The following is a 12646-nucleotide window of genomic DNA, read 5'->3' on the forward strand; positions in this document are numbered from 1 at the left end:
CAGTGTAGTCAAGGAAAGAGTTATATACACTGCTCAAAAAAATAAAGGGAACACAATGTAACTCCAAGTCAATCACACTTCTGTGAAATCAAACTGTCCACTTTGGAAGCAACACTGATTGACAATAAATTTCACATGCTGTTGTGCAAATGGAATAGACAACAGGTAAAAATTATAGGCAATTAGCAAGACACCCCCAATAAAGGAGTGGTTCTGCAGGTGGTGACCACAGACCACTTCTCAGTTCCTATGCTTCCTGGCTGATGTTTTGGTCACTTTTGAATGCTGGCGGTGATTTCACTCTAGTGGTAGCATGAGACGGAGTCTACAACCCACACAAGTGGCTCAGGTAGTGCAGCTCATCCAGGATGGCACATCAATGCGAGCTGTGGCAAGAAGGATTGCTGTGTCTGTCAGCGTAGTGTCCAGAGCATGGAGGCCCTACCAGGAGACAGGCCAGTACATCAGGAGACGTGGAGGAGGCCGTAGGAGGGCAACAACCCAGCAGCAGGACCGCTACCTCCGCCTTTGTGCAAGGAGGAGCAGGAGGAGCACTGCCAGAGCCCTGCAAAATGACCTCCAGCAGGCCACAAATGTGCATGTGTCTGCTCAAACGGTCAGAAACAGACTCCATGAGGGTGGTATGAGGGCCCGACGTCCACAGGTGGGGGTTGTGCTTACAGCCCAACACCGTGCAGGACGTTTGGCATTTGCCAGAGAACACCAAGATTGGCAAATTCACCACTGGCGCCCTGTGCTCTTCACAGATGAAAGCAGGTTCACACTGAACACGTGACAGACGTGACAGACTCTGGAGACGCCGTGGAGAACGTTCTGCTGCCTGCAACATCCTTCAGCATGACCGGTTTGGCGGTGGGTCAGTCATGGTGTGGGGTGGCATTTCTTTGGGGGGGCGCACAGCCCTCCATGTGCTCGCCAGAGGTAGCCTGACTGCCATTAGGTACCGAGATGAGATCCTCAGACCCCATATGCTGGTGCGGTTGGCCCTGGGTTCCTCCTAATGCAAGACAATGCTAGACCTCATGTGGCTGGAGTGTGTCAGCAGTTCCTGCAAGAGGAAGGCATTAATGCTATGGACTGGCCCGCCCGTTCCCCAGACCTGAATCCAATTGAGCACATCTGGGACATCATGTCTCTCTCCATCCACCAACGCCACGTTGCACCACAGACTGTCCAGGAGTTGGCCGATGCTTTAGTCCAGGTCTGGGAGGAGATCCCTCAGGAGACCATCCGCCACCTCATCAGGAGCATGCCCAGGCGTTGTAGGGAGGTCATACAGGCACGTGGAGGCCACACACACACTACTGAGCCTCATTTTGACTTGTTTTAAGGACATTACATCAAAGTTGGATCAGCCTGTGTAACTGACAGTTAATCTGTAAGTCTATGTCGTTGTTTTTTGTTTGAATTGTTTACGTGTTCGCTATACGGGGGAAATGATAAGACAGGTGGAACTACGTGGCTAACAACTGTTGTAACGGGGATCATTATCGTAGCAACACATCTTTGGGGGTGAAGGCTTTCCCGCGCGATGTTAACTAAGCTTTCATGTTACCGGGTGTAGTTCGTTAAGGTGAAATGTGTATGTCAGGATGAAGCGTGAATTCATGCCAGGAATATAAGTGTGAAGTTTGATTTCCTCCCTTCTGTAATAAGCAGCCAATGAGGTATTTTTTCCTTTATTCGTGTGCTCAATCTGATACTGTTATAGCTCCGGCTAAACTGTGTATGTAATTACTTCAGAGTTGTACCAAGCTAATAAGTCACTCATAAGACAAGGTGTAAGAGTGTGCTTAAACTGTATTTTCATTTACTTTATAGTTCTCACGGAAGGTGATAATTCTGACTAAACTACAGAATAAAGCCGCCAGTTAAAATCAAGGAACGGTTGTGCTCGTGGTTACTGGAGGGAGTTACAGTGAGAACTCATTGGCTGCTTCACGAGCAAGAGAGAAAGAAGAATCTCATCCAGCTGTAAACGTCTACAAGATACCCAAATCCTGGTAGGCCCTGTCATCTGCCAGATAAGAGTTTTGCACCTACCTGCAACCTAAGAAGAAAATCTCCACATAAGGAAGCATCGTGAGGCAACATAAGGTCAAGGCTAACAGGAAAGTCAGACACGTATGTACAAGTCAAGGTGTTTGAAGGTGGCCCTAGCCTTGTGAACTGCTAATAAGAGACTTTAAGATTACAATTCGTGAGGACTGGAGATAATTGTGTATTTCATCAAGACGCTGGTATTATGCATTTGCTCTTTCTATCTTAATGTAGCGCTGTTATGTGTATTACTGGAAAAATATTATTTGATACTTACTAAAACAATATATATATTGCGACAAAACATTAAGGGTCAGCGTACACCTATTCATTATATTTTCACCTGTAAGTTAGTGTAATTGTTTGGTAAGGTGTTTGTTCAAGACTTTGTTACAAGCATTATACATGTTTATACCACGTACTAAGGTTTAAATTACCTACTCACTTATCCAAACCTTACCTAGAATTTATTTGATTTGATTTAGAATGTCAGAAAAGGGTAGTTTCACTAAAGGTGATAGAGATGGGGTGGGTCAAGTTGAGCAGCTGCAGCAACACCTCACAAACTTCAAGCCTTCATCAGAACAAACAGAGCAGCAGGAAGAGACCCAGACTGGTGTGGAGTCACGGCTGCCAGCGAATGATGATACAGAAGCTGCTAATGAGACATCACAACAAGAGCCACGAAAAGGTGAGAGGGTCCGCAGGTTAACTGAAAAGGGCAGAGAACTGCGCGACGAAAGGTGGAGACAGCTCGAACATCGTTTCAGTGTCAGCTATGAGAAGTGGAAGGCTCTGGTAAAGGAAGCAAAACTGTCACTGACAGGCTGTTGCTCTGAAGACCTACTAGAAGACCTCTTAAACAAGATCAGCCATACCTCTACAGAGCTAAACCTTGTTTATGTAAATTTGCTTCAAATTGACATTCCCGACAACGATATACGCCGCAGAGTTGATACGTGTGAAGCAGTTACAATGTCTATTATCAAGACTGTAAGGTGTCATCTAAAGGCCAGGGAAGAAGGTCAAAGTAACCAGATAGAGCTGCACTGGAAGGACAGCAATTCCTTGTGCATGTCTGAACTCTCACATAAGTCAAGTCTCAACTATCAGCCCTCAAGCATTTCCTCCCAGTCTCAAAGCAACTCAAAGGTCAACTCCAGACACTCAAGCGTGTCATCTGTCAAGAGACAAGAGGCTGCGGCGGAAGTTGCTGCTAACCAAGCAGCTTTAGAAGTAATGGTTGAGCAAGAATGCCAACTAGAAGAGCTTCAGAGACTCGAAGATGAAGATAAGAAGAGGACAGCGGAGCAAGAAGCTGAGGCTGTGAAACGCAGCTTAGAAGAAGCTAGGCTGCGAGTCAAGTTAGAGGTAGAAAATGCTGCCAGACGAAGGACGCTAGAAGACAAGCGTAGAGAGTTAGAGCGCCTAGAAGTGCTCAAGAAACTAAATACTGCCAAGGCGAGGATGCAAGTGTATGAGCAAGATGAAAATTCAGAGTAGTTCTCTCTTCTCGTCCTCTAACTGCAAATCTGTGAAAGAAGTCATGCACAGAAGTGGCTCATCTCAGTCTCTCACCACAACATGTTGTGACAAGCACACAACATGAAGATAGCACCAAGACCATGTTCAGGTTACTAGCGGAATCAATCAGTGAAAGCCGCCTCCCCATACCAGAACCAGTAACATTCAATGGAGAACCACTCTCGTTCACTGACTGGAAGGTCTCTTTTCAGACTCTGATAGACAGGAAGAACATACCAGCAACTGAGAAGATATATTACTTAAGAAAATATGTCGGTGGGCCTGCCAAGAAAGCCATCGAATGTTACTTTATGTTAGGAATAGAGTCAGCCTACCATGCTGCGTGGACCATTCTTGAAGAAAGGTACAGAAACAAATTCCTCATCGCCAAGTCCTTCAGAGATAAGCTCAATGCATGGCCTAAGATAGGATCCAAGGACAGTCGAACTTAGAGACCTTGTAGATTTTCTTTGCAGCTGTGAGGCTGCTATGTCTCAGAATAAGGGCCTGGAGGTGCTTAATGACTGTAATGAAAACCAAAAGATCCTCGCTAAACTTCCAGATTGGCTAACTTCAAGATGGAATAGAAAGGTCATAGACATCTTAGAAGAAACTGAGACCTTTCCCAGCTTCAGTCAGTTTGTGAAGTTTCTCACTAGAGAAGCCAAGATCGCTTGCAATCCTGTAACATCCCTTCACGCGTTGAAACCAAGCGAAGATGGAAAACCTAAGACGCCAAGGATTCAAAGCCCTGGAGCAAGGGTATTGTCAACTAACTCTGATGAGAAAGATACTGTCACTAGTTGTGTCTTCTGTGAGAAGTCAGGTCATAGTCTCCACAAATGTTGGAAGTTCATGGATAAGCCCACCGCAGAGCGACAGAAGTTTGTTCAAGAGAATAAATTGTGCTTCGGCTGTTTAAGGCCTGGGCATCGTTCAAAAGATTGTGATAACAGGAACACCTGTGACACGTGTCAGAGGAGGCATCCATCCTGCCTGCACGAAGATCGTACTAAAGAAAGGTCAAGGGATAGGAAGACAGAGCCCCCACAAGATAAGGGGACAAGTGCGTCAAGTGAGGCCATATCTAACAGAGTCGTAAGGGACATTAACAACACTCACACCTCCACAATCATTCCAGTATGGGTGTCAACCACAAGCGAGCCCGATCATGAAGTTCTCGTGTATGCACTTCTTGACACCCAGAGCGACACCACCTTTATCCTTGAAGAGACAACAAAAGCTCTCAATACAAGGAAGGAGCCAGTACATCTGAAACTCTCTACAATGGCTTCAAGGAATACCATCGTGCCCAGCCAGAAGCTGTCTGGTTTGCAGGTTAGAGGGTTTTACTTGAAGAAGAAAATGCCTCTGCCAACAACCTACTCGAGAGAGTTTATTTTCCTACTCCAGAGACAGCAAGAGCATGGTCTCATCTTGAACACATTGCAGAGGAGATTGCTCCTCAGAGCTGTGATGTCGGTCTCTTAATTGGCTACAACTGCTCCCAGGCTCTCCTTCCAAGAGAAATTGTGTCTGGTAAGGGAAATCAGCCTTTTGCTCAGAGAACAGACCTTGGCTGGAGCATAGTCGGCTATGGAAACCCATGTATCGACTGTGGCGACGCTATTGGAGTGAGTCATCAGGTGATCGTTAGGCAGGTGATGCCAAGTCTTCAATCTTCTTCCAACCTCACAAATCAAGTACACTATGTTTGTAGAACACGCGTAAGAGAGGTAATCACAGCACTGGACGTTATCAAGACGCTTGAATCCGACTTCAATGAGAGAGCTACAGAAGAGGACCTCATATCTCAAGAGGATATCTGGTTCCTGACAAAAATGAAAGCGGGCATCAAACGCAAGGACAATGGATATTACGAGATGCCGCTGCCGTTTAAGGAAGAAAGACCCAACCTGCCGAACAATAAAACATGTGCAGTTCACCGCCTCAAGTGCCTGGAAAGGAGGCTAAGGAGAGACAAGCAGTACTACAAGGACTACACAGCATTTATGGAAGAGACCATAGCTTGTGGAGATGCTGAGAAGGTCTCCAAGGAAGGAATTAACAAACATCCAGCATGGTACATCCCACATCATGGTGTTTATCACCCACAAAAGCCTGGGAAGATACGAGTCGTCTTTGACTGCTCAGCTAAGTTTCGAGAGACGTCCTTGAATGACCATCTCCTCACCGGTCCAGAGTTGACAAACACATGGCTGGGTGCCCTTTGTCGTTTTCGTAAGGGTCCAGTTGCGATCATGTGTGATGTAGAGCGCATGTTCCACCAGTTTCATGTGAAAGCAGAAGACCAAGATTATCTGCGGTTCCTTTGGTGGGAGAACGGAGATCTAGAGTCTCAACCCTCAGTGTATCGTATGAAGGTCCACTTGTTCGGCGCAGCTTCATCTCCTGGTTGCGCCAACTATGGTCTCAAACATCTCACTGCCGAAGGACGAGGAAGCTTCAGCGAGAAGTCTATCCAGTTCATAGAAAGGAACTTATGTTGATAATGGGTTGACGAGCGTATCGTCTGAAGCTGAAGCGGCCCGGCTGGTGAAAGAAGCAAGAGAGCTTTGCAGCATCGGCAAACTTCGGTTGCACAAGTTTCTCTAACAGCAAGGAAGTTATAGCCACAATTCCCAAGGAAGAATGTGCTGAGGGTGCCAAAGACCTGGATATGGCTCTGGGTGAACCACACATGGAGAGGGCGCTTGGTGTACTGTGGTGTGTCGCATCAGACGAGTTCCAGTTTAGGGTAGTTGTCAAGGAACACCCACTCACAAGAAGAGGAGTGTTGTCTACAGTAGCCTCTGTATATGATCCGCTTGGGTTTGTGGCACCCTTTGTCCTGGCAGGGAAGCAGATCTTGCAGCAGATGTGTCGTGACAAGATCGACTGGGATGACCCCATTCCAGATGACCTACGTTTCCAGTGGGAATTCTGGCTCCAAGGTCTACAAAACTTGTCGGAAGTAAGGATCCAACGAGGCTACTTGTCATCAAGTTAAGGAAGTGCAGAGTTATGAGCTCCATCACTTATCCGACGCTAGTACCTCAGGTTATGGACTAGTGCTCATATCTCAGAACAATCAGCACAGCAGGAGAAGTTCATTGCTCCCTAGTTATGGGAAAGTCGAGAGTCGCCCCTTCCAAGATTACGACCATACCACAACTGGAACTTTCAGCAGCGGTGGTAGCTGTTCGAACAAGTGACATGCTCAAAAGGAAGCTAGAGATACAAGGTCTACAGGAATACTTCTGGACAGACTCGAAGGTAGTTCTTGGCTACATCAACAATGAAGCCAGAAGATTCCATGTCTAACCGTATCCAACGCATTAAGCAAAGCACAGATCCCGAACAATGGAGATATGTGACTTCTGAAGAGAATCCTGCGGATCATGCTTCCAGAGGTCTCACATCAGAACAGCTCATGGCTTCCTACTGGTTCACAGGTCCAGACTTTCTTTGGCAAGAAGAACTTCCCAAAGGACAAGTCAAGGGGGGAAGAGTTCTCAGACAATGACCCAGAGCTGCAGAAATCCCTGGTCCATGATACCCAGGCAAAGGAAGAAAGATCGTTACTAGATCACCTTCACAAGTTCTCAGACTGGGCAAGAGTGGTAAAAGCTATTGCCAGGCTCAAACGACGTGTCAAGGAAGCCATAGGCTTAAAATTGAGGTCCAGTGAAGCTACAAGCATAGAAGAAAGGAGAGAGACAGAGCTCACCATTATAAGGATGGTTCAAGAAGCAGCCTTCTCCCATGAGATACACAACCTTAGGCACCAGAAAGACATCAAGACCAAAGATAAAGCAAGCAAGTTGCATAAATTGAGTCCATTCCTGGATGAGAGGTAAACGCATCACCAAACCCACCTATCTGGAGAGGCCCATCCATAAGACAGTCACCCTCCTGGAAGCCAATCAAAAACCCTGCAGACCCCTTTCACAGAAATCACAGGTGATTGGTGGGAGTGTAACCGACAGTTAATCTGTAAGTCTATGTCGTTTTTTTGTTTGAATTGTTTACGTGTTCGCTATACGGGGGAAATGATAAGACAGGTGGAACTACGTGGCTAACAACTGTTGTAACGGGGATCATTATCGTAGCAACACATCTTTGGGGGTGAAGGCTTTCCCGCGCGATGTTAGCTAAGCTTTCATGTTACCGGGTGTAGTTCGTAAAGGTGAAATGTGTATGTCAGGATGAAGCGTGAATTCATGCCAGGAATATAAGTGTGAAGTTTGATTTCCTCCCTTCTGTAATAAGCAGCCAATGAGGTATTTTTTCCTTTATTCGTGTGCTCAATCTGATACTGTTATAGCTCCGGCTAAACTGTTTATGTATGTAATTACTTCAGAGTTGTACCAAGCTAATAAGTCACTCATAAGACAAGAAGGTGTAAGAGTGTGCTTAAACTGTATTTTCATTTACTTTATAGTTCTCACGGAAGGTGATAATTCTGACTAAACTACAGAATAAAGCCGCCAGTTAAAATCAAGGAACGGTTGTGCTCGTGGTTACTGGAGGGAGTTACAGCCTGTAGTGTGGTTTTCCACTTTCATTTTGAGTGTGACTCCAAATCCAGACCTCCATGGGTTGATAAATTGGATTTCCATTGATTATTTTTGTGTGATTTCGTTGTCAACACATTAACTATGTAAAGAAAAAAAGTATGTAAAAAAAATTCATTCAGATCTAGGATGTGTTATTTTAGTGTTCCCTTTATTTTTTTGAGCAGTGTACATACAGGACCAGTCAAAAGTTTGGACACACCTACTAATTGAACCTTTATTTATTTAACTAGGCAAATCAGCTAAGAACAAATAATTATTTACAATGATGGCCTACTCCGGCCAAACCCGGACGAAGCTGGGCCAATTATGCACCGCCCTATGGGACTTCCAATTACGGCTGGATGTGATACAGCCTGGATCCAAACCAGGTACTATAGAGATGCCTCTGCACTGAGACGCAGTGCCTTCGACCGCTGTGCCACTCGGTGCTCATTTAAAGGGTTTCTTTATTTTTTACTATTTTCTACATTGTAGAATAATAGTGAAGACATCAAAACTATGAAATAACACACATGTAGTAACCAAAGTGTTAAACAACTCAAAATATATTTTAGATTATTCAAAAGCACCCACCCTTTGGCTTGACACCTTCGCACACTCTTGGCATTCTCTCAGTTTCATGAGGAATGATTTTCCAACAGTCTTGAACAGGTACCCACATATGCTGAGCACTTGTTGCCTGCTTTTCCTTCACTCTGCGGTCCAACTCATCCCAAACCATCTCAATTGGGTTGAGATCAGGTGTTGTGGAGGCCAGGTCATGATGCAGAACATCACTTTTCTTGGTTAAATAACCCTTACACAGCCTGGAGGTGTGTTTTGGGTCATTGTCCTGTTGAAAAACAAATCTTTGTCCCACTAAGTGCAAACCAGATGGGATGGCGTATCGCTGCAGAATGCTGGGGTAGCCATGCTGGCTAAGTGTGCCTTGAATTCTAAATAAATCAGTGTCACCAGAATCACACCTCCATCAGACCAAAGAACAGATTACCACCGGTCTAATGTCCATTGCTCATGTTTCTTGGCCCAAGCAAGTCACTTCTTATTGGTATCCTTTAGTACTGGTTTCTTTAAAGCAATTCGACCACCAAGGCCTGATTCACGCAGTCTCCTCTGAATAGTTGTTGTTGAGATGTGTCTGTTTCTTGAACTCTGTGAAGCATTTATTTGGACTGCAATTTCTGAGGCTGGTAACTCTGAGCTTATCCTCTGCAGCAGAGGTAACTCTGGGTCTTCCTTTCCTGTGGCGGTCCTCACGAGAGCCAGTTTCATCATAGGGCTTGATGGTTTTTGCGACAGCACTTGGAACTTTCAAAGTTCTTAATTTTCCAGTTTGACAGACCATGTCTTAAAGTAATGATGGACTGTTGTTTCTCTTTGCTTATTTGAGCTGTTCTTGCCATAATATGGACTTATGCTTTTACCATATAGGGCTATCTTCTGTATACCACCCCTACCTTGTCACAATACAACTGGTTGGCTCAAATGCATTAACCTCTCTGGGGTAAGTGAGACGCTAGCGTCCCACCTGCGGGACACACTGCCAACAGCCAGTGAAATAGCAGGGCGCCAAATTCAAAACAACAAAAATCTCAATTCAAATTCCTCAAACATCCAACTATTATATCCCATTTTAAAAAGATACAGTTCTCGTTAATCTAACCACATTGCCCGATATCAAAAAGGCTTTACGGCGAAAGCATAGCATTAGATTATGTTAGGACAGCACCTATACAAGAAAAACCACACAGCCATTTTCCAAGCAAAGAGAGGCGTCACAAAAACCAGAAATACAGCTAAAATTAATCACTAACCTTTGATGATCTTCATCAGATGGCACCCATGGGACTTCATGTTACACAATAGATGTATATTTTGCTCGATAACATTCATATTTATATCCAAAAAACCCATTTTACATTGGTGTGTAATGTTCAGAAATGTTTTGCCTCCCAAAACTTCCGGTGAATGAGCACATCAATTTACAGAAATACTCATCATAAACGTTGATAAAATATTAAACTGTTACTCAAAGAATTATACACTTCTCCTTAATGCAACCGCTGTGGAAGATTTTTAAAAAACTTTACAGCGAAAGCACACTTTGCAACAATCTGAATACAGCGTTCAGACACGAAACCAAACCCGCCATTTTGTGGAGTCAACAAAACTCAGAAATAATATAAATATTCACTTACCTTTGATGATCTTCATCAGAATGCACTCTCAGGAATCCCAGGTCCACAATAAATGTTTGTTTTGTTCAATAAAGTCCATCATTTATGTCCAAATACCTCCTTTTTGTTCACGCGTTCAGTCCACTACTCCAAATGCAGGAAGCGCGAGTAAAATGTCACGACGAAAAGTCAAAAAAAGTTATATTTACGTTCGTAGAAATATGTCAAACGATATATAGCATCAATCTTTAGGACGTTTTTAACATAAATCTTCAGTAATATTCCAACCGGACAATTCCAATGTCTTCAGAAAAGAAACGGAACACAGCTAACTCTCACGTGAGCACGCGTCTCTGAACTCATGTCATTTTCTCACTCATCTACTTCCAGGAGCTCTTATTCTATTCATATTCACAGTAGAAGCATGAAACAACGTTCTAAAGACTGTTGACAACTAGTGGAAGCCGTAGGTCATTGTATACTGTATAGGCAATCACTTGAAAAATGACAAACCTCAGATTTCCACACTTCCTGGTTGGATTTTTCTCAGGTTTTTGCCTGCCATATGAGTTCTGTTATACTTACAGACATCATTCAAACAGTTTTAGAAACTTCAGAGTGTTTTCTATCCAAATCTACTAATAATATGCATATCCTACCTTCTGAGCCTGAGTAGCAGGCAGTTTAATTTGGGCAGGCCTTTCATCCGGACGTCAAAATACTGCCCCCACCCTAGAGAAGTTAAGGAAAGAAAGAAATACAATTAACAGGGACTCCTGTTAACCTGTTGGGGATAGGGGGCAGTATTTGCACGGCCGGATAAAAAACGTACCTGATTTAATCTAGTTACTACTCCTGCCCAGTAACTAGAATATGCATATAATTATGTCTGTGAGTATAACAGAACTCATTTGGCAGGCCAAAACCTGAGAAAATTCCAAACAGGAAGCGCTCTCTCTGACTATTTCTTGGCCTTCTTGATCATCTCTAACCAAAACAGGGGATCTCTGGCATAACGTGACATTTTCTAACGCTCCCATAGGCTCTCAGAAGGCGCCAGAACGATGAATGGTGACTTTGCAGGCCATGGCTGAAAAACAGTAGCGCATTTGGATAGTGGTCGATCTGAGGACAATGAGACTGGAGGCGCGTGCACGAGCCGACACCATGTTTACTTTCTCTCTCTTTGAACGAAAACAACGATTCCCGGTCGGAATATTATCGCTTTGTTACGAGAAAAATAGCATAAAAATTGATTTTAAACAGCGTTTGACATGCTTCGAAGTACGGTAATGGAATATTTTGAAATTTTTTGTCACGAAAAGAGTCGGGCGCGTCACCCTTCGGATAGTGTCTTGAACGCATGAACAAAACGCCGCTATTTGGATATAACTATGGATTATTTGGAACCAAACCAACATTTGTTATTGAAGTAGAAGTCCTGGGAGTGCATTCTGACGAAGAACAGCAAAAGGTAATCCAATTTTTCTAATAGTAATTCTGAGTTTGGTGAGTACCACACTTGGTGGGTGTCAAAATAGCTAGCCTGTGATGGCCGGGCTAACTCTCAGAATATTGCAAAATGTGCTTTCACCGAAAAGCTATTTTAAAATCGGACATAGCGAGTGCATAAAGGAGTTCTGTATCTATAATTCTTAAAATAATTATGTTTTTTGTGAACGTTTATCGTGAGTAATTTAGTAAATTCACCGGAAGTTTGCGGGGGATATGCTAGTTCTGAACGTCACATGCTAATGTAAAAAGCTGGTTTTTGATATAAATATGAACTTGATTGAACAAAACATGCATGTATTGTATAACAATGTCCTATGAGTGTCATCTGATGAAGATCATCAAAGGTTAGTGCTGCATATAGCTGTGGTTTTGGTTTTTGTGACATTATATGCTAGCTTGAAAAATGGGTGTCTGATTATTTCTGGCTGGGTACTCTGCTGACATAATCTAATGTTTTGCTTTCGTTGTAAAGCCTTTTTGAAATCGGACAGTGTGGTTAGATTAATGAGAGTCTTGCCTTTAAAATGGTGTACAATAGTAATATGTTTGAGAAATTGAAGTAATAGCATTTCTAAGGTATTTGAATATCGCGCCACGGGATTACACTGGCTGTTGAGTAGGTGGGACGCTTGTATTCCGGTTGACTACCTCATGAATCTAGTTGAGAGAATGCCAAGAGCACAAAGCTGTCAAGGCAAAGGGTGGCTACTTTGAAGAATCTCAAATATAAAATATATTGATTTGTTTAACACTTTTATGGTTACTGCATGATTCCATGTTATGTCTTCA

General features: G+C 43.7%; 1 long non-coding RNA gene across 1 annotated transcript; it reads left to right on the forward strand.

Annotated features, from left to right (window-relative positions):
• Positions 1 to 1363: 1363 nt before the first annotated feature.
• Positions 1364 to 1902, forward strand: LOC115207580 (uncharacterized). The gene is made up of 2 exons (XR_003881026.1): positions 1364 to 1688; positions 1843 to 1902. It is a non-coding gene; the product is annotated as an uncharacterized LOC115207580 (long non-coding RNA).
• Positions 1903 to 12646: the final 10744 nt, after the last annotated feature.

This window comes from Salmo trutta, chromosome 14, assembly GCF_901001165.1.
Source record: "Salmo trutta chromosome 14, fSalTru1.1, whole genome shotgun sequence".
In the NCBI taxonomy this organism is placed as follows: Eukaryota; Metazoa; Chordata; class Actinopteri; order Salmoniformes; family Salmonidae; genus Salmo; species Salmo trutta.